Raw genomic sequence first — 6,000 nt, 5'->3', positions numbered from 1 at the left:
ATCACTTCTCCGCCAACCCCTTGCAATCTCCTTCCCCGACGCACACCCCCCCACCCCTTGCGATCTCCCCCCCCCGCACACCCCCCACACCTTGCGATCTCCTTCCCCCGTACACCCCCCCCACCCCCTGCGATCTCCTCCCCCCGCACACCCCCTGCGATCTCCTCCCCCCGCACACCCCCCACCCCCCGCACACCCCCCACCCCCCGCCCCCCGCGATCTCCTTCCCCCCGCACACCCCCCTCCTGAAACATAGACCCCGCCCCCTCCGCGAGATTTGGTCAGCACAGCAGCTCCTCTCGCGAGGCTCTGATTTATTCCTACGTAATGTGCCGTGCTGCTTATGGCGGCGCTGGAGTGCTTTTGCTGTTGGGGTGAGTGGCCGTGTTTAAATGGCGCCTGTCGTCTCCCCCCACCCCCGCTCCTGTCCCGTGTGGTTTCCTGGGCGGCTGTGAGTGTGATGTAGGGGAAGTGTGGCCGGTTGTTGGGCGGACTGGCGCGGAACAGTGGCCAGGCGGGTTTTGTTGGCGGCGGTTGGTCCAGGCCGAGCCGTGCCCGGGCTCTCCGCGCTGCGCCATCGCGGGGGGGAAACAGAGCGAGTTGTGCTTTCTGTCTGTCATGTCGTCTCAGGCTCGGGGGTGCGCCATCGCTTTGTGCGTCGGTGGGGAGGGGGGGGTTGGGAAAAGGAAGAGTGTTTGCCTGTGGGGATATAGTTACCGCCCCACTTGTTCTTTCTATAAATGATAACCTTGGTGTTTAGTTAAATTTTTTTTCTCACCCGCAAACCGGGTGAAAATTTCTTGCCTGCGTGTGGATTACCTTTTATGGGCTGCCGTTGATGAATGGCGTTCAGTGCCAATCGGTTGCCGACGTAAGGGCGGGATTTCCTGCGTCGCGCAGCGCCCTCTGGGAGCTGTAGTCCTCGCATCCGAGCTTTGTTTGGTACCTTGAAGGAAGGGCGGGGCGCATAAGGACTACAAATACCAGCGTACTTAGCGTGAGGATGACTGGCTGGTCCGCTGGGCCTCGGTCGGCTCATGCACGAAGTAGGTGCCATTGCGCAACTCTTGTGTTCGGTGCCTTGTAAACAACGTGCACAAGATCATGGGCGATATCTGTAATATTGTGCTTTAATACCGAAGGCTGTGTTTTCCGTTAACTAATGTTAAATATCGCGTTGCGTCTCCTGCAGTTATCCTTTTGGGATGCCCTTTTTGGTGAAGAATAGAACAAAGGGTGTATACGTAGGGGCATTGGTGCTGTGTTGGGCGAATATTGCTTCGAGAAACCGAAGGATTTCGTTCTGCAAAGTTCAAGCTGTTTCTTTTAAATTTCGCGCAGTCGTTTATTTTCAGTAAACTTGTAAATATTAAGTGTGTAAAATCTCTAAACTGAGGTTAAACTATCGATAGGTTCAATATTGTAATAGTCGTTACATTCCTTCGGACTTAAGTATTTTTTATGTATTCGTAAGATGAGTCTCGCTGGCTATGCCAGCACTTATTGCCTGCCCTTTATTGCCCAAAGGGCAGTTAGGACTCAACCATATTGCAGTCGAACCACATGTAGGTCAGACCAAGTAGGGATGGTAGCTTTCTTCCCTAAAGGACAGTAGTGAACGAGATGGTTTGACAGTGGATTGATGGTCAACATTTGATCTTAGAATTTTGTTGGATTCAATCATATGTAATGGCAAGATTTGAACCCCTGTCCCCAAAGCATTACTTGAGATGCTGGATATACAGTCCTGTGATTTAATATCATGAGACCATCACCTCTCCAATGTAACATTTTGTGAAGTTGTCTTCAAAGACAAGGGCTGGCACACTGTCTTCTGTTTATACAGAAATTAAAATCTTGCCAACCTAAAAGTGTATGTTAGTTTAGGCAACTTAATACCTTTCTTATATAAACATAGAACCATTGAAACATCACCTGCTAGGTGAGGAAGTATGCCTTAAAACTTGCAGGGCTGTAGTACTTGAAATTGGCTAGCTGTTATTAGCTATAAAGATGTCTGGGAGAAGGAGGGTCAAATGAGTCAATATATCTGTTCCACGTTTTATCTAGGATTTCATGCTGCAGAGATCTGTGTGTGCATTGATGATTGCAATCAGCCTTCACTATTTTCTCTTTTAGCAGCCAGTGTAGAAGCTCACTAGAGGAGAACGGTTTATGATCTAAATGGCCAAAGAAGAATCTGTTCGTGCTCAGTTTCTGAGAGAACTGAGATGTTTGAGAGAAGTGAAGTATAAGCTAGACTGAGTCACATTTTAATGGCATGATTGATTAAAATTAGTGAGTCGTTACCAAAAGAGATCTTAAAATTACTAAGTGCAGTTGTGACATCTAATGGTACATGAGTTTTGTCCTTTAATAAATTTTGAGACTAGATTTTTTTGTAGTCAAAACAATAACTTGCCTTTCTTTCCTGAGTTCCAATGTACCACGTGTACAGGGCATGTTTGTCCTTTTCTAATTATTACCAATGTTTTGCTGTTACTTACTTTTTGCTCTTGATCTTTTAATTATGCGGTACTGTGATTGCAGGAGTATTGACCCTCCATACATTCTCATTTAGGTGGCTAAGGCTATCTTGTCATGTTTCAAGGCTGATTTTCAAACATGAAATAATGTCCTCTCATTGGTTCAGACTTGAATTTGATAAATTTAATGGAATTAGAAGTTAAATAGGAAATACATTTTCACTTTAATTTGAAATTTAAAGCAGCAACTGAAATTATTGACCCCCTATAAAAGCATTACACATGAAGTAAAATGGTGCCCAGTTGTCAATTTTTGCTCTTTCTGAAGACATTTTGAAAGAATATGAATTCCTACTTCAGCTAATTTTTAAGAAGATGGAATTTGTTCTTGAAGTTTCAGGATAGAATGTGCAGTCTTTCCCAGGCCTCTGCAGTGATGCTCTGTAACCAGCACTGGTATCTTGCTTTTTGGTTAATTGGGTTAAGAAATGGTGTCTTTTCTGGTATTACAGTTGTGATTAGAACTGGTTGTTTAGAGAATTGAAGTTTTAACCTGCAACTATTGCCCCATGTTGTAGTTGTCAATTCTAGAATCGTGTTCTGTTCATCTTTTTTCTTGTACATAAGATGTCCCTAATGAATCCATTGTGGGGAATTTGTCCTTTGTTCTTCATGTGTTTGGGCTTTCAGAATCCTTCTGAAGTAATATTACAGTTTGAAATGTTTAGCGCTCTCTGATAATCAGACCCATATAGACTTGCACTTTATTGCTCATCTGGCCCAAATTCAATATAGGGAATTCTGTATAGATCAAAGGCAGCCAGGCTAGTCTGAGGGGCTCCAAGTTCAAACTAATTCCTAAAATCATTTGTCCTGCCTTCTGAAGGCTGAAGTAGACAGGAAGCAAAGACTTTATGGTGGGACAGTTGAGGAGCAGTGGAGGACTTTCAAAGCAAGGTTTTCAAAGTGCTCCACAAACATATAGACCAGTGAAGAGAGAGGATATAGAAAAGGGGTAGTCAGCCGTAGATCCCTAAGGAAATAAAGGAGGCTATGAAATTAAAAGATAAAGTGGCAAAGACCAGCAGAAAACTAGAAAACTGGGGAAACTTTGGTCAACAGCCACAAAAAAATGCTATAAAGAAAAGTAAGACATTTGAGAGCAGACTAGCTCAGAATATAAAGACAGAGATAGCAGAAGTTTCTGAAAACATATAAAATGAAAGAGTGGCTAAAGTAAACATCCCTTTTTTTGAGAGAGAGAATGAGAAGGGGGATTTATTAATGGAAAGTGGGAAAATAGCAGAGGCATTGAATAAATATTTTCAGTCTTCAGTGGAGGACACAAATAACTGTCAATAATTGACAAGGAGAGCAAAGTAGGTGAGGACCTAGAAACTATCTTATCCTGAAAGAGGTAGTGTTGAGCAAGCTAAAGGAGCTAAAATCACAATGAGGCAGTATGTACCTGCACTTGTGTGTATTAATGCAGTCTCCTGGCCCTGATGGAATGTGTCCCAGGGTACTGAGAGATGGGAGAAATAACAAATGCTCTCATGGTAATTTTCTAAAATTTGCTGAACTCCGGGGCAGTGCCAGCAGATTGGAAAACAAGAAATGTGTTGCCACTGCATTTTTAAAAAAAAATGTAAGCAAAAGATGGGGATTTATAGGCCGATTAGCTTGGCTTCTGGAGTGGGGAAAATGCTTGAATCTATCAAGGAAGAAATAGCAAGACCTCTAGATAGAAATTGTCCCCTTGGGCAGATGCAGCATGGGTTCATGAAGAGCAGGTCATGTTTAACTAACTTGAATTCTATAAAGAGATTACAGGTTTGGTGGACAGTAAGCACCAGTGTATGTGGTGACTTAGATTTTCAGAAGGAATTTGATAAGGTGCTGCATAAGATAAAGGTGCATGACGTTACGAGCAATGTATTAACATGGATAGATGATGCTTAACCAACAAGAAGCAAGGAGTGGGAGAAATGAGTGCCAACCAGAAAAGCAATCAGTGACTAGTAGTATGCCTCAGGGATCAGTATTGGGGCTGCACTTGTTTACAATTTACATTGCTTTGGAGTTGGGGACCATGTGTAACATGTCAAAGTTTGCAGAATACAGTAAGATAAGTGGTGGAGTGAAGTGTGCGGAGGGGTGTAGATAATTTAAGTGAATGGGCGAAGGTCTTTCAGATAGTAAACAATGTTCACAAATGTGAAGTCATCTAGTTAGGTATGAATAAGAGTAAAAAGGTCTGTTTTTGAAAGTTAAAAAAGCTTGCTGCTGTGCAGAGGGACCTGAGTGCCTTTGTACATGAATTGCAGAAGATTGGTTTGCAGGTGCAATAGGTAATTTAAGGTAAATGGAATTTTGTCCTTTGTTGCTAGAGGGATCAACTTGAAAAGCAGGGCGATAACGTTGCAGCTATATAGGCTGATGGCTACAGCTGGAGTACTGCTGCAAGTTTGGCCCTCTTACTCAAGAAAGAATGTAATGGCACTGGAGGGAGTGCAAATGTGATTGACTAGATTGATTCAGGAGTTGAGGATTGGTTTATGAGAAGAGACTGAGTAGACTGGGATTATATTCATTGGATTTTGAAGAATGAATGGGGGGGTGAATCTGAAGGACTCAGACAGGATAGATGCAGGGAGGCGGTTCCACTGGCAGGTGGAACTAGAACAAGAGGACAATAGTGTCAATTAGTGGGAGCAGGTTTAGGACAGAACCACTTAAGAACTTCTTCACACAAAGGGTTGTGAATCTGTGGAATTCCCTGTCCAATGAAGTAGTTGAGGCTTCCTTGTCGAATGTTTTAAAAATGATAATTTTTGAACAGTAAAGGAATTAAAGGTTATGGTGAGAGTGGGTAAGTGGAATTGAAGTGGTGAAAGTAATCAACCATGATTTGATTGAATGGCAGAGGAACCCCAAAGAGCCAGATGGCTGCCTACTGCTTCTGGTTCATGTGTTTCTTTTTATCTACTTGATTATCAGGACCCTTAATCAGTTCAAATAACTGAACCAATGCCCTTAAAATCTGTTCTTCACACTGAATCCAAAGTGGAGTTGCGAGCTTTTATTTCCCAGTGTACATGGACCAATGTTTATGCATCTTGACTGCTTTTTGAGGTGGCGCCAGAATTATGCATCATATTCCAAATAAGGTTTCATTGTAGTTTAGTTTTGAATATTAGAATCTAATGTACAGGTTAACATAGGCTAGTCATTTTTGTAGGTCTATCATTGTAATCACAATGAGGCAGTGTGCACCCTGCATTGGTGTGCATTAATCTGATTGGATCAAGCAGACAGCATTAACACCTTGAACATTCAACAATGAGTTCTTTATGGTCAGCTGCTCATAGCACGTATTTACGTCCCTTAGTCTGTATTTGGCCACAATGTAACCTTCCTCTCTGAATAGTTTCTGCTGAAACTACGCAGAATGTTAGATCTGTTGAGTTACATCTGATCTTCTTTCTAAAGCTTGCACATTGCTTGCCGGAAA

General features: G+C 43.0%; 1 protein-coding gene across 5 annotated transcripts in view; it reads left to right on the top strand.

The window, feature by feature from the left end:
• Positions 1-262: 262 nt before the first annotated feature.
• Positions 263-6,000, top strand: part of csde1 (cold shock domain containing E1, RNA-binding) — an 88,663-nt gene continuing 82,925 nt past the window's right edge. For all 5 annotated transcript variants that reach the window (XM_059653477.1, XM_059653475.1, XM_059653476.1 and 2 more), the window contains exon 1: positions 263-374. The gene's annotated coding sequence lies outside the window, so the exon portion shown is untranslated. The remainder of the gene's footprint in view (positions 375-6,000) is intronic.

Source organism: Stegostoma tigrinum, chromosome 21, assembly GCF_030684315.1.
Source record: "Stegostoma tigrinum isolate sSteTig4 chromosome 21, sSteTig4.hap1, whole genome shotgun sequence".
Taxonomy (NCBI): Eukaryota; Metazoa; Chordata; class Chondrichthyes; order Orectolobiformes; family Stegostomatidae; genus Stegostoma; species Stegostoma tigrinum.
This window is presented reverse-complemented; position numbering and strand designations above follow the sequence as displayed.